Source organism: Rhinopithecus roxellana, chromosome 20, assembly GCF_007565055.1.
Source record: "Rhinopithecus roxellana isolate Shanxi Qingling chromosome 20, ASM756505v1, whole genome shotgun sequence".
NCBI lineage: Eukaryota > Metazoa > Chordata > Mammalia > Primates > Cercopithecidae > Rhinopithecus > Rhinopithecus roxellana.
This window is the reverse complement of record NC_044568.1, coordinates 20,206,045-20,228,681: the sequence shown is the minus strand read 5'-3', so window position 1 is coordinate 20,228,681 and position 22,637 is coordinate 20,206,045. Positions and strand designations below refer to the sequence as shown.

At 49.9% G+C, this 22,637-nt stretch overlaps 1 protein-coding gene across 11 annotated transcripts in view; it reads left to right on the top strand.

The window, feature by feature from the left end:
- The window catches only part of BANP (BTG3 associated nuclear protein), a 131,968-nt gene that overhangs the window by 87,818 nt on the left and 21,513 nt on the right, over positions 1–22,637 (top strand). The window lies entirely within an intron of this gene.

Below are 22,637 nucleotides of genomic sequence, written 5' to 3'. Positions count from 1 at the left end.
GATCTTCCCGTTTCGTAAAACAGAACCTGGGAGGTTGGCAGTGAGAACCATAAACGCAGAGCTCACTGCGTAGAAAGATTGTACTCATTTTTCAAAACCACAGTGCACTGTCCTTTGAGGAACCTGCATGCGTTCCCTTTGCCAAGGCCAGGCCCTGCGGATCTCTGACCCGTCTGAGCCCGGGACACCCCCGGAGCGAGGTGCCTCACAGATGACGGGGACTGAGGGACACGTGCGTCCCGTGGGCTTTCCCTTGACCCCTCAGAGGCACCTTGGGAGAAGGGCTGCAGACCCTCCAGAACTGGTTTATGTCAGTGTTTCTTAGTTGGAAAGTTTCTTCTTAAAGATCAGCATGAGGTTTTCTCAGGTAGTCCTGCAGCATCGCTCGTCTGTAAGTATGCAGTTGCTGCTTTGGAGAAGAGCCAAAGGAATGCGCAGTTTTTAAATCCACACTTGTGGCTTTGCGCTCATTCCGCTGGAGTAATGAGGCTGTGGTCGGTGCAGTGCAGGTTGGTTCTCTGTGCCTTTCTCCCCCATGGTTCTCACAGTCACTGGGGCAGCAGAGGACAGGACTCCCAGCCGGTGGTCCGTCTTAGTTTTGTGCAACATAGTGGTTTATGGTTATGCTGGTAGTGGAACTGTATCATAGTTAAAACGCTGCTGGACTTTAATTCCTAGGAAAATTTTTGTAAGGCATGTCACCTTCGATATTCGCTTGTTCCTCTCTCTGCCCATGAACAAAATCCACTTGGAATTTTAAAGATAGAACCAGGCTTTTTACACTGTATTACTGCAGTGCTTCTGTCTATGGTTGTAGACAGAATCCTCCCAACTCTATTGTGAGGACAGAGATTCCAGCTTTTCTCAGCAGGCGTGGAGGCCCATTGACTCCAGCACAGATCTGAGTTCAGGAAGGACTCAGGGCTGACGGTGGAGGAGTTGCTGTGTGGAATCCTCTGAACAAGGCTCTGTTCTGGTGTCTCTCGTTCCTCCGTCACTGCTGCTGCCCCACATGTCTTTGCATTGCGAGCAGGGTCGCAACTGCTGCTCATTCCCGTGTCTGCCGTGGCCCCTCCAAGTCCCTACTCTAAGTGGCCTCACTGCAGAATGAATAAAGCTGTCGTACTACCACTTTTTATGTGAAACGAATAATAATTTATAAATCACCTGTTTTTTTTTCCCCTTATGAACTCTCCTATGTTCTTCCCACCTCCTGATTCCTATTATCAGTTGCATTTGTGGGACCTCAAATCAAAGACGGCTTCAGGAGAGGCCAGTGCTACCACTCAGGGTAGCAGGCAGAATCTCAGTAGATGGCCCCTGCTTCTCTTTGGAAGGAAACTGGTGTATGATTTAAAGAAACCGTTGTGTTATCTGAAGCTGCCTTTTCTGGTAAATCTGTGTAGCGAACCCCTCGTCTTCCATTTGTGGAAATTCTTTCTTTTTCCATCATTTGGCCAGTTCTCATTCCTGCAGAGCTTCACCCTGCTCATGCAGGCTTCGTCCTCCGGGCTGGCCACAAGTTTGGGAGACAGAAGGATGTTTCGAAAAGCACAGAGAAGCCCACTCAACTCCATGTTATCTACTGGGCTAAGAAGCCCCGAGCCATGTGGGGGGTCACACAGCCCATTCGCTCTCCTCCCCGCCCCTGTGCCCACAGGAGGATAGTGCACGTGGGTCTAAGGCTCTCTCTTCTCCAGCCAGACTTGACCTCAGAAGCATCCTTCATGTGACACTGCAGATGGCTCAGCTCCCCATCCTGTCCCAGAGGCCCTTTCAGCTCCCCGTCCTGTCCCGGAGGCCCTTGGCCTGCCCTGGTTGTGAGCACTGGCTTGATTGATGGGAGACCCTGCAGCCCACGCTCGCTCCAGGAAGCTGAGGGAAGACAAGGAACAGCACCCCAGCTGGAGTAAGAGAACACAAAGAAATGGATGCGGCTGCTTTAAGTTCCTAGATCACTGAGGATTAGCTTAGTATTCCCATCTGATTCCCTAGTTCCAGCTGCCATTTAAGAATGGTTATGTGGCAACAGACTCAGAATCTGACAGAGCAGCTAGAAATCCTCTCGGGAGGGTGGCCAGGCCTTCCCTCTTCTGGCCATTCGTTTTCCATCCTGGGGCCGGGGTCTGCGGCCTATGGCCTGCGCCCCGCGCCCCACATCCTGCACCCCGCCCTCTTTCTTTGTGCTGGGCTCACACTTGTTGCTGTTTTCCTCCTGTTCCACTTCTGAGATGATTGTTGCTGTTACTTCTTGCAGTTAATTGATTATTTTCTGAATCAGTGGACAGCTTCTGTGAAAATAGCCTCCGTTCTTTGTTCCATGGAGGGAGGGATGTGCGCTGTGCTTGTGGATTGCTGCTGGGGCGGTGGGTTTGAGGCCGTGTCTGCAGCCAGCAGCAACCTCAGTTCCAGGAGGGCCCTGGTGGCTATGGTGCTGGGAAGCGCCATTGTGCTGCGTTGTTGGTGTGACCCTGTGGCACCGGCTGCCAGGGGGCCATCCTTTTTGAGTCATGTTTTCTTCAAATTAAATACTGAGAGATTCTAGTCACATCCCATAGTTGCCATTTGCTGTCTGAATAGAAAACATGAAGAATTGCATGATTTGAAGCCATGTGGTCAGTTTCATGTCCATAGCGGCCTTGCTTTTCTTCCTTGCTGAGAGATGGAATGCCCCATCTGGTGCTGGGTTGCAGCAGGGTGGGACTCACAGCTGTTCGTTGACTCTGGGAGAGCTCCCCTGGCTGAGGCCGTCTGCTGACAGGTGCTGTGCAGGTGAGCGTGACCCTGCACTAAGGAATACTGATTAGAGTCCATTTCAGGCCCTGTTGGGCACACTGAGAGTGCACGGGAACCACAGAGCCTGAGACACAGTAGGAGGGTGGGAGACGCAGTAGGTGGGTGGGAGATGCAGTAGGAGGATGAGAGACATAGTAGGAGTCTGGAGCGTCACCTGCACCAAGGCCTCAGGACAGCAGATGGCACAGCTGTAGGGAGGGTGACTGCCTGTGCAAGGCCGGAGGCCGTGGGCACCCAGGTCCAGCGAGGTTGGATGGAGCCCCCAGTGCTCAGCCTCCTGTGACCAGTGTTGGGGGTAGCAGTAGCGGACGGTGCATCCCAAATGTGGGCAAGAGGTTTGGAAAGATTGGCAGAGCATCAGAGGCTTCATAAAGAGCCATTTGGGAAGATGAGGTTCAGGGATGGTGGCGGGTGCGCAGGTATGGGGACGTGCTGGCTGCATGGTGCCCGCTTCCTGCTCCCCGAGCTGTGCCCTCCAGCTGTGTCTCAGCCTCCCCTCCAGGAGCGCTCACTTCCTCCTCCCAGCTGTGGGCCCCTGTGGCCTCTGCTCTGCCAGCTGCCCAGCTGTGATGAGCAGTTTCCACTCCAGTCCTTTCTCTGTCTTTATTGTTTATTTTGACCTCTAAGTGCACATGCTGTCATTCCCCAGTGTTCCAGCATTGCTGGCTGGGAGAGGGAAGAGGAGGTGAAGGGATTCCTTAGAACACTGACATTGAAATTGCAGCTGAATCTTTAAAAAAAAAAAATATTTTGTGCTGGCTCACACCTGTAATCCCAGTACTTTGGGGAGGCCGAGGTGGGAGGATTGCTTGAGCTTAGGAGTTTGATGCCAGGCTGGGCAACATAGCGAGACCCTGGCTCTACAGAAAAAAAAAAAAAAATTAGCCAGGTCTGGTGATGTGTGCCTGTAGTCCCAAGCTACTCATGAGGCTGAGGCAGGAGGATTGCTTGAGTCCAGGAGGCCCAGGCTACAGTGAGCCGTGATTGTGCCACTGCATTCATGCCTGGGCAACAGAGCAAGACCTGTCTCAAAATAAATAAAGTCTACAATTCAATGTTTTTTTCAAAAAATTAAAATATTTAAAAAATTCTTTTGAACCACTTCAACTGGTTTCAAAGGTTGTGTATTTTCTTCCCTCCTGAATAACACCTTTACATAAGAACGAGCATTCTGGTCGCTGTGGGAGGCACCTAACGAGTCTCCACCTCGGGCTTTGTGGAGCGGAGCCCTGTGTGTGTGGACATGTGCTGCCCTGCTCGCCTCCCGCGCACTGCCGCGTCCGCGTCATTCCTCATTGTGCACCTAATCTGCTGCCAGGGAAGCCAAACAGCCACTGCTGTTGGAGGTGAAATTAAGGATGCAGTGGCTGGTTCTGGTCATGGCTCCAGGCATGGGTAGCTCCTTCGTGTGAGCAGCGTGGAGCTGAGCCTGGGCCTTTGGCTGTTTAGATGCGTTTGTGGCTGTGTTCTGGGTGCTTCTTCGTTGAGAGTGGCGTTCTGGAGAAATGGCTCCTTCGTAAGCTGATGGCACTGTGTTGATTTCTTTTGTCCCTCCCTCACTGGGGGTGCGAGGCATCCGGGCAGCATTTTCCTCTACTGGACAATCCCCGTGGTGTTGGCTTTGTTGCTCAGTGAGTGTTTGAAATTAATCATTTGCTGCCCTGGGCGTGAAGATCAAATAAGGATGTCATAGTAGAAATTTGGAATGATGTAAGTGGAGGTGTTACTGCCCATGTGGTTAAGGGATTGCAGAATTGGTTGGAATAGAGGACAGGCCTTGTATAGTAAATTAGACCAGAATCGGGGACATCTGGGATTCCCTGAAATTCCCTGGAGCTGGGAGAGGCAGTCTGGTGTGCCGGCGATTCACAGAGGGGAGAGTACGTTCAGAGTGTATGTATGCCAGGAGTGTAAAATAATTTCTTGTCTAAGGAATTGCAAGTTTCAGTTAGTGGTAAGTATAATAGAATCTTTAATTTGGCGCAGATTTTCAGAAGATTCTGAAAAACAAAAAAAGCCCTTAAAAATTAAGAGTCATAAGGATTGAAGTTTGCAGGGAGGTGGATGACTTTATTTTTGAGTGCATTTTAAATGAAAATTGATGACTTTTTTATGAGGTCATGGGAACTTTTGCATAAGGTGGATAGACCAGTTGGCCACTTCAGGGGGCTGGCAGGGGAACCACTGTTTGGTCATACCTGCATCTTGGTGCAGCTGCTTTGCTGCCATGGGTACCCTGAGCCAGTGCTGCATGACCTGGGCAGACTCCCTGTAAAGGCCAACTCTCATTCTGCAGCCGATGCTGCCTGCCTTGGGAGTGATGAGTGCACGCAGGCCACATGGCTGGACTCTAGCAGCATCTTCACAAGCCACAGCGGGAAGCAGCATTTCATTACAGCTCTAGAACCCTTCCCTCTCGCTTGTGCGTGTGCACACACAGTCAGAACAGGTCCACAGTACAACAGGCCACAGCAAGAAGGCAACTTTCCATTGTCGTTCCAGAGCCCTCCTCCCTTGCTCACGTGTGTGCACTTACATGGTCAGAACAGGTCCACAGAACGGTATTACTGTGTGCTGATTGCACTAATATTTTTTATTCTGTTTTCTGTTCTGCTTTTCTGTTTCTCTTCCTTTTTGCCTCTTTGAAAACTGGCTATGACATATTGCATTGATTTTGCAACCCACACTTTGAAAAATACTGGAATAGATGATCGTTAATGTCTCTTCCTTAAGAGCTTGTAGTTCTGAGTTGTAATTGAGTAGCTGGGACTATAGGTGTGCACCACTGCACCTGTGTAATTAAGTACTTTTTAAAAGCTTACAACTATATAAAGTTTACACTGCAAATATTAATATTCTTCCTCTCATATTTTGATAAATCAAAAGATTTTCTTGAATTGGGAAGTTTTTTTAAAAAATCACATTCAAGTTTAAGAAAAATGATTATAAACGTGCTAGTTAAAAAAAATTTTTAGCGTGCTTCTCAGGGCTTTTCATCTAGATCAGGAAAATTAGGATTATCCGTGTCACTTGGGCATTAGAATGAAGTATCCCTGAGAACTGCAGTCAGGTTTTTGGCATGGCTGGCTTTCTGTTGGTCATATGGTGGGTGTGGGACAGAAGATGGCGTGATGTTTGCTGTGGCTGTCCACGCCCCACCACGCCATCCACAAGCCTCTGACAGAGTTGTCCGTGCATGCATTTGAGTGTTTTTTGCAGAAGAGGCCGGGGCCAAAGGAAGGCTTCAGTTGCAGCTGGGCTGTACCAAGGGGCCTCAGCGGGAGCAGCTCTTGGGGGCCAGAGCCCAGCCTCTTCCAGCAACAGAAAGGACCTTTCTTCCCTCTGCAGCACCTGTCGGATATAACGTGCCTGACTCCCTCATTCATTCCTGGAAGAGAAGCGCTCCCCTCGCTCCCCACACAGCCCTGCTATGCTGGGCACTCAGACCAGCCAGAGGTGGGGGAGCCTGTGAGTAGAGTGGAGAATTGGAGGTGTGGTGCCACCCTGACCACAGCACCTTTCTTCTCCCTGAGGCCGCCTCCTCAGATACTCTTCTTGGCCACAGATGAGGGGCCTGGCTGTGGTTGGCAGATCTTTAGGGAGAGAACTGGATGGGTGGGGGGTGGGAGAGTCGCCACAGGTCCCAGTCTCGGGGCGGCTGCTCCCTCAGTGTCTGTCGTCTTGGGATGCGGCAGTGTCGCTTCCTCATGCTTCAGTGCCCTCTTCACCGCAGTGGGGTGGCAGTAGCAGCTGCTTAGGAAGTTGGTGGGCTTCGCTGGGCGCACATGGTCCACCTCGCACTCACCAGCCTCTGGGCTGCCCTTGGCGAGTGCTGTCCACACTCCAGCACTCAGGGAGGGGCGGTGCAAATCCTCAAAAACTGACCACACAAGCACTGGTGCCCAGGTGGTGAGTAGATGGGCTGTGGTCTGCAGACAGAAGCTTTACCCTGTACACGTGCGAGGAGTAACAGCTGCTCATTTGAGTGACATCACTGGACTGTGGCCCTTCGAGCCTCCTGATGCGGAGGTCGGCCTTTCACTTCTGTCTTTTGCATGTGTGAATGTGTGTGTGTGATTTTAGAGATACTGTTTTAAAACTGCATACTCAAAGCATTAGTTAATTAACTAGGAAGTATTCTCTTGTGAAAATGATCACCAGGACTGAACCTTTTAAAGCAGATCATCTGAACCTCGTCACTGTAAAGCAATCTGGACTGCAAAATTCATTCTTTCATGTGAATGAAACGATGTGGTAAAGAAACACTGAACGTAACGTGCTCTGGTGATCGTAGGGAGCTGTGAGCTCGTGCAGTCTTGGGTGGGAGTCGGCATTTATGTTTTTTTTAAATGTTTTTAATTTTTTTTTTTTGTTTTGAGATGGAGTCTTCCTCTGTTGCCCAGGCTGGAGTGCAGTGGTGCAATCTCGGCTCACTGCAACCTCCGCCTCCCAGGTTCAAGCAATTCTCCTGCCTCAGCCTCCTGAGTAGCTGGGATTATAGGCGCCCGCCACCGCACCTGGCTAATTTTTGTATTTTTAGTAGAGACAGGGTTTCGCTGTGTTGTGTTTGTGTTCTTTAAAATCCGTATCACGTTGGCCGGGCGCGGTGGCTCACGCTTGTAGTCCCAGCACTTTAGGAGGCTGAGGCGGGCAGATCACGAGGTCAGGGGATTGAGAGCATCCTGGCTAACATGGTGAAACCCCGTCTCTATAAAAAAATACAAAAAATTGGCCGAGCGCGGTGGGGGGCGCCTATAGTCCCAGCTACTCGTGAGGCTGAGGCAGGAGAATGGCGTGAACCCAGGAGGTGGAGCTTGCAGTGAGCCGAGATCGCACCACTGCACTCCAGCCTGGGTGACAGAGCGAGACTCCGTCTCAAAAAAAAAAAAAGACAACCATATCACATGAACGTGTTTTGGTGATCTTAGGGAGCCGTGAGCTCATGCGGTCCTGGGTGGGAGGTGGCATTGTTTGTATTGTTTAAAATCCCAAACCAGAGTTCCTGGGGCTGCTGGGAGTTTGGGCTTGATGCGCATCACATAATGCAGGACACCAGGGTGGAGAGGGGCCCAAAGTACGATATCACCAGGGTGGGGAAGGGCCAAGAATGCTTGCCCTAGTTCCTTAGCGAACACTGACAGTTTCTCCCCACATCTCCGTTAGGTAGTCAGAGTCTCAGTCAAGGCAGCATTTTCATGCATGTCAGTGAATGGCCCTTGCTCGTTCCCCCGAACCAGGAAGCCGAGTTTGGCCCCTCGCCTGGGTGTGCGTCAGTCAGGCTTGGTAGAATGGAACATGGCGCATGTCTGTTCTTTCAGCCCTCATTCGAGCTCAAAGATCAGTGCCCATGGGTGTGAGCTGGGATGGCTGTGGGTGGTGTCCTTATTCTAATCCAGGCTCTTCCAGAGCATGTGCAGGAGGGCAGTAATTCAGGGCGCCAGGCCTCGCTGGAGTCTGATGTTCTCAGTGGGAACAACCCTGGTGTACTCCTACTAGTCACCCAGAGCAGCCATTCTCCCCACAGAGCACAGACCACTCCTGCAGACCGTGTTCAGGCCCTCAGAGGATTTACAATACCAGTGAGCCAGGAACGTAGTACATGGTGGGCTCCTTCCTATGTTTGGTGTACTTGGCGATAATAATGCACCCAAATGTTGGGTGTGACTGTGCTTGCTTTTTACACTGCTATGACTATGTACTGTCGTGAAACAATTTTGAAGATTCTGTCTAAAGTTAACCCTGATTAACAGGGTCCGCAAAGGCTTGGCCGAAGCAAACGCTGGGACTTAGGGGCCGTCCCCTGGGGAAGGCAGGAAAGCTGATGGGTAGTGGGACACGCAGGGCCTGCTCAAAGACCACCAAGGCCTGCTGGGTCGGGTCCTCTGACTCGTGTGGCTTCAGCAGCTGGCCTTGACTTTGTCATAACAGTTTTTCAATTTGGACAGTGAAATGTGAGCAGAAATTTGGTATATCATATAGAGGATAGTCAGTTACCAGAGTTTAAATCGTAAGAGGTACATTTGCTATGATTCTGATTAATTTGATGTGATCGAAGACTTAGCCAACTAAAAATAATTTTCCAGAAGTATCTAATCATTTGGAGAAATAACGAATCTGTCTCATTGAGGAGATTGCAGCACAATTGTAGAATTAAATAAAGCGCAGACACCATATGGAGGTTGGATTTCAGTAATGGAGGAAAGAAGGGGCCAGAAGAAAGGACATCGATTCCAACAGTGTTCTGGGCATTGAATCAGCGGCGCTCACACAGATTAAAAGAAAGGAGGTGGTTTCCAATTCACACAGATTAAAAGAAAGGAGGTGGTTTCCAACAGTGTTCTCGGCATTGAATCAGCGGCGCTCACACAGATTAAAAGAAAGGAGGTGGTTTCCAACAGTGTTCTGGGTATTGAATCAGCGGCGCTCACACAGATTAAAAGAAAGGAGGTGGTTTCCAACAGTGTTCTCGGCATTGAATCAGCGGCGCTCACACAGATTAAAAGAAAGGAGGTGGTTTCCAACAGTGTTCTCGGCATTGAATCAGCGGCGCTCACACAGATTAAAAGAAAGGAGGTGGTTTCCAACAGTGTTCTCGGCATTGAATCAGCGGCGCTCACACAGATTAAAAGAAAGGAGGTGGTTTCCAACAGTGTTCTCGGCATTGAATCAGCGGCGCTCACACAGATTAAAAGAAAGGAGGTGGTTTCCAACAGTGTTCTGGGTATTGAATCAGCGGCGCTCACACAGATTAAAAGAAAGGAGGTGGTTTCCAACAGTGTTCTCGGCATTGAATCAGCGGCGCTCACACAGATTAAAAGAAAGGAGGTGGTTTCCAACAGTGTTCTGGGTATTGAATCAGCGGCGCTCACACAGATTAAAGAAAGGAGGTGGTTTCCAACAGTGTTCTCGGCATTGAATCAGCGGCGCTCACACAGATTAAAAGAAAGGAGGTGGTTTCCAACAGTGTTCTCGGGTATTGAATCAGCGGCGCTCACACAGATTAAAAGAAAGGAGGTGGTTTCCAACAGTGTTCTCGGCATTGAATCAGCGGCGCTCACACAGATTAAAAGAAAGGAGGTGGTTTCCAACAGTGTTCTCGGCATTGAATCAGCGGCGCTCACACAGATTAAAAGAAAGGAGGTGGTTTCCAACAGTGTTCTCGGCATTGAATCAGCGGCGCTCACACAGATTAAAAGAAAGGAGGTGGTTTCCAACAGTGTTCTCGGCATTGAATCAGCGGCGCTCACACAGATTAAAAGAAAGGAGGTGGTTTCCAACAGTGTTCTCGGCATTGAATCAGCGGCGCTCACACAGATTAAAAGAAAGGAGGTGGTTTCCAACAGTGTTCTGGGTATTGAATCAGCGGCGCTCACACAGATTAAAAGAAAGGAGGTGGTTTCCAACAGTGTTCTGGGTATTGAATCAGCGGCGCTCACACAGATTAAAAGAAAGGAGGTGGTTTCCAACAGTGTTCTCGGCATTGAATCAGCGGCGCTCACACAGATTAAAAGAAAGGAGGTGGTTTCCAACAGTGTTTCTGGGTATTGAATCAGCGGCGCTCACACAGATTAAAAGAAAGGAGGTGGTTTCCAACAGTGTTCTCGGCATTGAATCAGCGGCGCTCACACAGATTAAAAGAAAGGAGGTGGTTTCCAACAGTGTTCTCGGCATTGAATCAGCGGCGCTCACACAGATTAAAAGAAAGGAGGTGGTTTCCAACAGTGTTCTGGGTATTGAATCAGCGGCGCTCACACAGATTAAAAGAAAGGAGGTGGTTTCCAACAGTGTTCTGGGTATTGAATCAGCGGCGCTCACACAGATTAAAAGAAAGGAGGTGGTTTCCAACAGTGTTCTGGGTATTGAATCGGGGCTCACCACAGATTCTGACCTCAAAATTGAAGGCGCTAAAGTCAGTGTCTTCGTCAGGTGTGGGATGCGGGGTCTTTGAGACTGTGCGGCACACTGGACCCTCATGTCGGGAAAGCTCTGCTGACCACGTCTTTCCTCTGCTCTCACACTGTGACCATCGTCAACACACAAAAAGACGACAGGGACCAAATGTGGGTTTTTTCTGGACACAGCAAGCAGTGGACACCAGCTGGGTGTCCTCTAATTCAGTTCTGACACGGAGAGAGCGTCGGATCCCTCGGGTCGAGGACTCAGTCCCCGGGACTGCCCCCAACCACACCAGTCGCAAGTTCGGGCCTCGGGACTCCTGGCCGACCTGCTTCAGGTTGGGCTTCCTACGACCCGTCTTCGAGTTTGATTAATTTGCTGGAGTGGCTTGCAGAGCTCAGGGAAGCACTTTTATTCACTGTGTTTATTATCAGAAAGGATACTGCATAGGCTATAGATGTGGAGATGTGTCAGGCGAGGTATGGGGGAAAGGGTATGGAGCTTCCAGGCCCTCCCTGGGCACCGCCCTCCAGGACCTACCCCGTGTTCAGCTTCCTGGAAGCTCGCCGAACCCCGCCTTCTTGGGTTTTTATGGAAACTTCGTGACATCAGCATTCCTTCCCCAGGGTCTAGGGCGGGACCCTCTCATGGGAGGGTCTTAAGACCCACAGTCAGCAAGCAGGGGATCGTTAAGAGTGAAAGGAGGGTGAGAGAAGGTGAGAGCCTGCCCCTGAGGCCCACACACCTGGCATCATAACAAGAGACGAACCAGGGCTGTGGGAGTTACGGGCCAGGAACCAGGGACAAAACCAGTATCTCTCATAAACACCACAGCTCTTCATAGGGTTTTTCAGGTGGAGTCACGGGGGAGATGGCTGGGCTCAGGCACTCCGGGAATGGAGAGTGCTGTGGCCACACGCTCAGTGACACGCCGCCCTAGCCACACGGCATCCGATGAACACCATACATCTCTAACGCGTTTCAGTGGGAAACACTTTTCCAGAAGGAAAAGCGTTTCCTCCTCCGTCTGATTTCTTTACAGATAATTGTTTTCTTGGGGATTTAGATTGCATACAGTATAGGAAATGTGTTGTTCTAATTGGAGTACAGTATGATATTCTCCCAGTTAAGAACCCTCCTCAGGAAAGAGCTGGTGTGTGGGCGTGGCCGGCTGGTGAGCTTTTCAGTCACGTTCACAAGGATGGGAATCCTTGTCCTCCAGTCTTGTTCCTGACGTGTCAGTGAAGATTAACAGGGACGGATGCAGCTAAACATAGCCAAGATGCTGTCTGTCTGTCTGTCTGTCTGTATCTATCTGTGTATCTATCTATGTATCTATCCATCCATCCATCCATCTAATCGATGAGACATAGTCTCACCCCGTTGCCCAGGCTGGAGTGCAGTGGTGTGATCTTGGCTCACTGCAGTCTCTGCCTCCTAGACTTAGGCGATCCTCCTACCTCAGCCTCCCGGTGGCTGGGACCACAGGCTTGTGCTACCACACCTAGATGATTTTTGTATTTTTTGTAGAGACAGGATTTTGCCATGTTGCCCAGGCTGGTCTTGAACTCCTGGCTTAAGGGATCCACCTGCCTCTGCCTCCCAAAGTTCTGGGGTTACAGGCATGAGCCACCACGCCTAGCCTGACAAGATGGTTTTTAAACTAATAGCTGTGCCTCTTTAAGACACGTACTTGTTAATGGTTGTGTTGAGCATCTTGAACTGCAAGCGGCCTAAGTGGTGTTGCAGCCACAGGAGTCTCCAGGCATGAGTGAGCCGAGATTGTGTAAGAGCATCTGCACTCAGAAACCTATCATTTGGATAAGTGTGTATTTGCTGTTTTTTAATTTTAATTTTAATTTTTTATTTTTGGAGACAGAGTCTCTGTTGTCAAGACTGGAGTGCAGTGGTGCAATCACGGCTCACTGCAGCCTCTGCCTCCAGGTTCAAGCGATCCTGCCACCTTAGCCTGCTGAGTAGCTGGGACTACAGGTGTGCACCACCACGACCTGCTAATTTTTTTATTTTTATAGAGACGGGGTTTTGCCCTGTTGCACAGGCTGGTTTCGAACTCCTGAGCTCAAGCAATCCGCTTGCCTCAGCCTCCCAAAATGCTGGGATTATGGGTATGAGCCACCACACCCAACCTGCTGTTTTTCAACTGCTTGCTGGTAGTTTGCAGACATCCCAGAACTCCATAGAACACTAAACACGAGGGTGTTGTCCTGCACAGCCAGTTGAGCAGTCACTCTTGCTCCTGTGATCTCTTGCTGCCACAGCCAGGCTGTCAACTGCAGCCCCTGTGTAGTTGGGGGGCCTCACAGCATGAGATCAAGGCTCCCAGGACGGGGACTCCCTAGTGGTTTAGGGCTGAGGCTGCAGACCCCTCGAACCTCTGTGGAAACTGCGCTTCCCTTGAGGGATGGGGCAAAATGTCCATGCCAGAATCTTGAATTTGAAAAGACTGAGGTGTGGGGTGGCCTGTAGGGCGTGGGTGGGGTGCGGCACCTTTCAGGGCCTGTCGCTGCCCTGCATGTGTAGACGTGGAGCCCCTTAAGGGCAGGATCCGTGCCCAGCACGCAGTGAGCATGTAGAAATCATGGGCTTTGCAGGAGCCCATGCCTCCCTGGGGCTCGGCCTCGGTGCCCCACACATAGTAGGCACACGAGAAGCGTAGCCATTCCCAGGCACTGCTGCAGTGCCGAACGCAATGTGTTCCCACGCAGACACTGATTCGGTGAGCCACGCTTCCCTCTCTCCGGGTGCCTTTCCCTGCCACAGTTGCAGGTTGTGGGGCTGGTCTGTCACCTCCAGTGTTGTGATCTCAGGAAGACAGCAGCCCACCCACCTGGCATAAAAATCCACGGAGAGAAATTCAGGATTTCTCTTGATTTATTAATTGTGTGCTTTGTTGGGGGCAGCTCGGCAGATAAGTACATTTTTATAATTATGCGTCATTAAATAATAACTGCTAAATAGACTTAGAGCTTTCTTTCCTACATTAAAAAATCTAGATTTAAAAAATCCAGGTTTATACGACTTCTGAGGTATCATTTGATTTCCATTCATTGCATTTATTTGAGGAGTTTAAGAAAATAAAGTGAAGACCTAAACTTTTCCTCACATGACCAAGAAATAATACTCCAAATCAGTATGTTTCTGGAATTGGTAGCTGCTACTAGCTGACCTCAAATACCTCTTGGAGCACCGTATCTGGAGTTTTTACCCATTCCCGGACAGATGCTGGTGTATGTGTTGTTCTAGTTACTACTAAATTGTTACTAAAGAAAATCAAAACAAAACACAAGAAAGATATGTCAGAGGTCACTTCAGCTCGAATGCCAGCATATGGACATTCCCTGGCATACCCAAGTTGTCCTTAGAAAGCTGAAATATACCTTCTAAAGCATTGTCACAAGGTAGCGCTCTGCCTGCATTAACTCAGGAGCCCCTCTCTGAAGTTGGAGACTTGCTTTCTTCTATATCTTTACCTGTCGTGTATTTCTGAAGAGAAATAAGATTCAGTTCAGTGACTAGGTTGAGTGCTACTCTTACTTTGGAGATGAGGACAGTAGACAGGAGCTTTTCCAGGACCGTTCAGGGAGTTAAAGTCAGGGATACATCCAGAACTCAACTCTCATGATTCCTGAACATTGCCTGCAGTTCCCCCAGAGCTCTACCATCATCATCACCTCCACCTACCACCACCGCCAACACAACCACCTCTGCCACCTCCACCACTGTCATCTCCATCATCCTCACCATTATCATAATTGCCACCATCATCACAACCACCCTAACAACTGCTATCACCACCACCTCGACCACTATCATCTCTATCATCATCACCAACACAACCACCCTAACCACTACCACCACCACCTTTACCATTATCATCTCCATCATCATCACCAGCACAACCACCCTAACCACTACCACTACCACCTTCCCCACTGTCATCTCCATCATCACCAGCACAACCACCTCTGCCACTACCATCTCCATCATTATCACCAGCACAGTCACCCTAATAACCACTACCACCACCACCTCCTTCACTATCATCTCCATCACCAACACAACCACCTTAACCACTACCTCCACCACTGTCATCTCCAGCAGCATCATCACCAACACAGTCACCCTAACAACCACTACCACCATCTTCACCACTGTCATCTCCATCATCACCAATACAACCACCCTAACAACCACTACCACCCCCACCTCCACCACTGTCATCTCTGTCATCACCACCAACACAACCACCTTCACCACCACCATCTCCTCCATCATCACCAACACAACGACCTCCACCTCCACCACTATCATCTCCATCATCATCATCAACACAACCACTCTGACAAACACTACCACCACCTCCACCACTGTATCATCATCAATGCAACCACCTTAACAACCACTACCACCACCACCTCTACTGTCATCTCCATCATCATCATCATCAGCACAACCACCCTAACAACCACTGCCATTATGTCCCTCATCCTCACCACCACTACCAAGAGCAACTCATCTATCACAAGCATGACCTCTGCCGCCATCGTCCCTGTCACCCTCTCCATTGCCCTTACCTCTGCCACCGCCACCACTCCCAGGGCTATCACAGCCATCAGCAGCACCAGCACTGTCAAGGAGTCAAGTGAATTTCCTGATTATCCTGAGTTGTGTTCTAATCTGTCTTCTTATTGGCCTTCACCCTCTTCCTGTTGAGACTAAAAGGACAGTGCCTCCTTTGCCCAGCTCATAGGAATTTTTATGGAGGGTCAGTGGGCATGGCTTCTGGCCTTACTATGTGGGCCTTGAGTAGTGGCTTAGGTGTGATAGAAATGGAAGGCCCTCAGTGTTGCTTCAGGATAAAACTTCACAGTGTTGAATTTGGATTCTGCAGATTGAATCCAATGTGCAGTACATTTTGCACAGTTAGTACCGAACTCTGTTCCTAGGGGATATTATATCTATTGAGATGTTCAAATCTGGGTCAGTTCTTTCTCTGTATTTGGAAGATTTTCAGTCACATGGGAAACTTTTCAAGGCTTGAGTTTTAATCATGCTGCTTAGATCATGAATCATGAAATTATTTAGTACTGTTTCTAGTACATGTGTATTTTAACACTGGGATTTTTTTTTGCCCTTTTTTGCCTTTTTTTTTTTTTTTAACAGATATAGCTAATGTTATCTAAGATTTGCACAAAGAGAGCTTATATACGTTTATAGGCTAAACAATGTGAAATCCCTGGAAAAGCTAGGAGGTATTTTGTGTATGTTCTGGTAAACCCATCTCTAATGCATACACCCACCCACCCCCTCCCCCCACACACCCCTGAATAATTGAATGTGTGTACGTACACATGACACATACATAGTTAGCAAAGCAGTGACAGATCCAGGGCCTTCCCACTGCGTACATGTGTGATGACTTGACCAGGGTTCAGCTGACAGCAGATTTGGTGACCTTGAAGCTTTCCACCTTCTCTCCCATCTTTGGCATTTGTGTTCCTCCTGATACTTTGCTTAAGAGTAAGTTTCAGAGGCCTTCAGAATCTTTTTCCATGAAATAAGGCCTTCTAGACCCAGCTGGGAAAAAGATTAGAAGACACGGGAAATGTCCAACATTTTACGTGTAGGATTTTTTTGGAGAGAGTGAGGAGGAGGAGTGTGAGTGTGCAGGGTGTCTTTATCTATGGCTGAAAAATGGCCTCTTGTATTTCAAGGAGGCTTTAGGCTACTCTAAATGGTTTGTCACAGAGAGGAGGATCATCTTGCTTTCCTAGACACACACCCTGTGTCACTTTTAATAAAAATGCTCCCATCAAGAAAATATATTCCTGCATCGCATGCCAAAACACAAGCAGAAATCTTGGAGACTCTCAGTGGTTCAGGGAATTAATCTCTTATGGGAAAGCCTTCCCTACCAGAAATGGTGGAAAATGTAATTTAAACCATAAAAGGTCAGAAGTGGAGTGAGTTTGTTGTTGACTAGTCCCAAGAAACCCCCGGGAAAGGTGTGGCACTGCCTGCATGCCTCCTGCTGCCTTGCTGGGGGGCTCAGGCCACCTGAACAGTCTGCCCTTCAGCTTCCTTGCCCTGTCTGGGCAGTCGGGGCCCTGACTTACAAAGGGAGACCATGGTGTCTCCTGCCTGTGGCTCGGACACTGAAGGAGTCCTTGTGGCCCCATAGCAGGCTTGTCGTGTGCGGCAGAGTGTTCTGAGAGTGTGGAGTGGCTGCGGAACTCCAGGGACTCTCTGCTCCTTAGCTTCTTGGGTCTGTTTTGGCAAGCGGCAGGGAATGTAGTTTCAGGCTTGAGTGACGACTAGTCAGTGAAATAGGTGTACTATTCTGAGGGCGATCATTTTTGTCCTGTTGAATTTCTTGGGACACTGTCTGTGGTTGCAGCATAGAAGAATCTTTAAGTCAGGCAAGGGCCCAGGACAAGCAGGACAAGCTGGAAGCGTATTCTCGCTCTCCCTCTTTTTTCATAGAGAGAACATAGATGAAATGATGACTGAAATGTCCATTTTCAGTGTTTTACTCAGTTGAAACCATGGTGCCTTTGAAGGGCTCGCTGTTAGCTGAAGCTGAAGGTCTTCATCACAATCCCTGAGATGCTCCCGCCGCTCTGGCCACGCTTCACGCTGGCCCCTGCACCCCTGGCCCTTCTGTTTAGCCCCACATCAGACTCTGTGACATCAGAAGTGGTGGCAGGCCTGATGATTCGAAGATTGTTTTTGATCAATTTTACCATTTTCAAATATATATTTAAAAGGTTAAGTAAAAGAGTTTACATAATGTAAAACACAAATTTTATCCATTTCTGTTCCTCATCATGCCCGGTGTGGTGTACTTAGCAGTATCCATTTCTGTTCCCCCTCATACCCAGTGTGGTGTACTTGGCAGTAGTCATTTCTATTCCTCATCATGCCCGGTGTGGTGTACTTAGCAGTAGTCATTTCTATTCCTCCTCATACCCGGTGTGGTGTACTTAGCAGTAGTCATTTCTATTCCTCATCATGCCCGGTGTGGTGTACTTAGCAGTATTCATTTCTATTCCCCCTCATACCCGGTGTGGTGTACTTAGCAGTAGTCATTTCTATTCCTCATCATGCCCGGTGTGGTGTACTTAGCAGTAGTCATTTCTATTCCTCATCATGCCCGGTGTGGTGTACTTAGCAGTAGTCATTTCTATTCCTCATCATGCCCGGTGTGGTGTACTTAGCAGTAGTCATTTCTATTCCTCATCATGCCCTGTGGTGTACTTAGCAGTAGTCATTTCTATTCCTCATCATGCCCGGTGTGGTGTACTTAGCAGTAGTCATTTCTATTCCTCATCATACCCGGTGTGGTGTACTTGGCAGTATTCATTTCTATTCCTCATCATACCCGGTGTGGTGTATTGGCAGTATCCATTTCTCTTCCCCCTCATACCCGGTGTGGTGTACTTAGCAGTATTCATTTCTATTCCTCCTCATACCCGGTGTGGTGTACTTGGCAGTATCCATTTCTCTTCCCCCTCATACCCAGTGTGGTGTACTTGGCAGTATTCATTTCTATTCCTCATCATGCCCGGTGTGGTGTACTTGGCAGTATCCATTTCTCTTCCCCCTCATACCCAGTGTGGTGTACTTGGCAGTAGTCATTTCTATTCCCCCTCATACCCGGTGTGGTGTACTTAGCAGTATTCATTTCTATTCCCCCTCATACCCGGTGTGGTGTACTTAGCAGTATTCATTTCTATTCCCCCTCATACCCGGTGTGGTGTACTTGGCAGTATCCATTTCTCTTCCCCCTCATACCCGGTGTGGTGTACTTGGCAGTGCTGAGTGATCATCGAGTGAATGAGTACAAAATATTTGGGAATATTCTTGTTTGAGCCGTTTAAAACTATGGCTTATGTTCACCAGATCTTTAATCATAAAAACATACAGAACAGTACTGATTTAAAGCTCTAACTCAATAAGCAGAAAAAGTGTGACTTCTGAATAATTTTACATATCCTTTTGGTAGGATCCAAATGTGAGAAGTTTTTCTGAATAAGGTAGTTTTGGTGATTCTTTGGGTGTTTTGAGCTTTTCTATCACCGTTGTTGAACCGCGTCTGCCTTTTCTGGTGGGCAGGCCTGCCACATTGTGGGGGTTTAGCGACTTCACACAGCTGATGTGGGACGCTTCAATGTGGGGTGTAGGCCAGCACCCAAGAGCTTGCCTGGCGCGCCTGTTGCTGTGGGTGCCTCTGTGCAGGGCAGCTAATGGGTGTGTAAAGGACCCTTTTGCCCCAAAAATTATCTGCTAGAAGGCAGCAGAACAGCTGCTGACGAAAGGAAACCTGGCGTTACTGCTACACCAGGATTCCTGGCCTCTGGAGGAAGGATGGTGGCCTTCTCCAGGGGGATGCCCTGGAGACTCTTGGGGTCCCCTCCTCATGTTCATGTCGTCAGAATCTAGAAACAAGGAGTGGAAAACACCCCTCAGGTCACTTTATGCTGATTCTGTTTAGGCCCCGGCTTTTCCCTTGTGCAAAATGCACGCACTCTGGCCCATGTTGTGTAAAACTGGAAGAATGTGCTTCACACCCTTCATGTTGGCAGTGTTTGGGTCCTGATTCTTACATCCCAGAAGGGAAGTCCTGGCACCGTGCTAGACAATCTGACGTCTGACAAGTAAGAGAGATGGCGAGGGCGTCTGGGTGGGGTGGGGCGTCTGGGCAGCGGGGGCTTGCAGTGACTCGCGCTGGTCCTGTCCTTGCACTCTGGACTCCAGGGCGAGTGGTGCTGGCCGGATGCCCGCAGTGAGGAGGTGCGGGGCACGCAGGGAGCGCTTTCCGGACAGTTCGGTGCGGGGCAGCAAGTGGTCGCCTGTGTTCTGACAAGCCAGGGCGCCGAGGCTTGGTGTGGGCCAGGGAGCCTGACTGAAGTCACACTCCTGTCCCCTTAAACTATGAAATGGCGGAGTTACACAGGGGAAGAAAGGGTTCAAGCGTAATATAATTGCTTACCTTTTTTTCACTCTGCGAGTGAACCGCTGAGTGGCTGTTAAATTCATTGTGTATTTACGAGGAATCTTTCATCTAGAAATTGTAGATGCAGGACTGTGCTGGTGCCTGGTTAAAACGTTAAAGCTGGTGCTAAGAGTGTGTTGAGATGCCTGAAAGAGAAGCTTATGTTTTTTGATTCACTGGCCTTTGGGAAACTGAAGGACAGAGCGAACAAAGATCCTTTTCTTCCTCAAACGGGAGCTTGTGATTTGTCCGGTTTCACGCAGGTGGGCCCAAGGAGGACGGCGGGCAGGGCCGGGACGTGCTGATGTCAGGCGCCTTCATCGACCGAGCTCCCCCCTGGGCCCTGTAAGGTCTTAGGTATAGAAGTGTGGCTCGGTCCGCAGCCGGGCCCAGCTCCACGGCAGTGCTGTGGCTTCCTAAGCGACTCTAGCACAGGGGCCATTTCTGATCCACAGACCAGAGCTTCAGAGGGATTCCTCTTAAGTCTGACCACTGGACGGGCTGTTTCCTCTCACATAGGCAGTACAGGGGAACTTGGCAAAGTTTTAATAAAACCCACCACCGTCGTTGTTTCCATTTTCTCCAAGGAGTTGCAGCCCCAGATGAAACATGTGTGTCCTGCCCGGGGTTTGCAGGGAGCCTGTGGTATCCGAGACCATGGGACTGGGAGGCTGTGATGAAGCAGCAGCTTGGACCCATGGCTGCTCTTGGCTGCACTGCATAATTAGCTCTGGACATAAAATATGCATCAAGGGTAGAAAAATAACCTAGGAATTATTTTCATGTGTACACAATCTCTTATTTATAACATTCAGGGCATTGTTTACATTGACTCCCAAAGTGAGATCAACGAAAAGCCCATAAAGGGGCCCCTGTCGGCTTTTCCTTCTGCCTGCTGGTCAGCCCCTGAGCCGCTGCTCCTGCTTTCGGCAGCTGCTCCTCCAGTAGTATCCCTCACGCCCGGTGTGGATCAGCGATGTTGCCTGGTCAGAACCCCTGTACTGCAGTGCTGAGGACCGTGCTCCTGCTGGTGGCGGAGCATGACCTTAAGAAGAGTAGGGATGCAGCTGGGGGAGGCAGGGCGGGTGTGATGAAGCCAGAAGCACGGAAACCTCAGGAGGCCACACCTGGTCCTCAGTAGGTTCTGAGAGTGAAGGAGACACAGCACCTGGGTTGTTGAGGAAGGGCTGCTGCTGTAGGGAGGAGAAAGCTGGGCTCCTGAAAAGTCCGCTTAGCAGGGCAACTGGTTGGCGAGTCTGAGTCTGGCTCCCGGGAAGACATTCTGCTGGACCTGAGCTCCCAGCAGCGCCCCCAGGGTTGCTGGAGTACAGCCACAGGGAAACGTGAGTGATGAGCAGGTGGGCGGCCAGGAGCAGAGCGGAAGTGGAGTCACAGCCTCGAAGCCACGTTCCTCTTTCCACACCAGCTGAAGTAGCAGGGTTTCGGCTAAATAATTCTCCTCGCTGTTTCATGGGGAGATCTTTCTCCTCGCTGTTTCATGGGGAGATCTTTCTCCTCGCTGTTTCATGGGGAGATCTTTCTCCTCGCTGTTTCATGGGGAGATCTTTCTCCTCGCTGTTTCATGGGGAGATCTTTCTCCTCGCTGTTTCATGGGGAGATCTTTCTCCTCGCTGTTTCATGGGGAGATCTTTCTCCTCGCTGTTTCATGGGGAGATCTTTCTCCTCGCTGTTTCATGGGGAGATCTTTCTCCTCGCTGTTTCATGGGGAGATCTTTCTCCTCGCTGTTTCATGGGGAGATCTTTCTCCTCGCTGTTTCATGGGGAGATCTTTCTCCTCGCTGTTTCATGGGGAAATCTTTTTTTAAAGTCCAGTGAAGCTTTTGAAGTTTCTTAGAGACGTGTGTTGCTCTGTTGCCGTTCTTCCCCTTTTCCCAAGGTATCTGTCCTGGACAGGGAATGGCTCTGGCTGCCACAGGCAGCGTGCGCGATGGGTTGGTCTGGGGAAAGCTGGGGAGAACTGCACTCGAAGCCTCTTCTGCTTTGTTCTCGCCAGCTCTCCAATCTTGGGCACATAAGTTAGCCCCATTAACGGGACTCCATTTCCCCACTGGCAGAATTGGAGCTTTTTTGTTTGCTTGCTTGTTTGAGACAGAGTCTTGCTCTGTCACCCAGGCTGGAGTGCAGTGGCGCAATCTTGGCTCACTGCAGGCTCTGCCATTCTCCTGCTTTAGCCTCCTGAGTGGCTGGGACTATAGGTGCCCACCAGCAGGCCCAGCTAATCTTTTTGTATTTTTATTAGAGATGGGGTTTCACCATGTTAGCCAGGATGGTCTTGATCTCCTGACCTCGTGATCTACCCACCTGAGCCTCCCAAAGTGCTGGGATTATAGGCGTGAGCCACTGCGTCCGGCCATGCCTGGCTAATTTTTGCATGTTTAGTAGAGACGGATTTTCACCACGTTGGCCAGGCTGGTCTCAAACTCCTGACCTCAAGTGATCTGCCTGCCTTGGCCTCCCAAAGAGTCGGAATCACAGGCGTGAGCCACTGCACCTGGCCCCAAATTGGAGCTATTAATAACACCACAGGATAACCTCCATGCCAACCACCCAGCACCTGGGTCCTTCTAGCAAACCCACTGTGGTCCCTGCACCTGCTCATGTTAGGCTGAGTGATGCATCCATAGGGCTCACAACTGAGCTGTTAGGATGTGATCGGAGACTGCAGCCGGACGGTGGACCCTAGGCCTGGCACCCAGCAGGACACACACCAGAGGGCCGTGCTGTCCACGGTGGACTCTAGGCCTGGTGCCCAGCAGGGCACACACCAGAGGGCTATGTTGTCCATGCAGGGCTGTGCTCTCCCGACTCACATGTCTAAGATTCCCTTTTACGTGTGCACACTTGCTCCCCACCTTCCCCAGGCTTCCACTGTCAGGGCCTGTGTGGGGCAACTGCAGGTCTGCCTTCA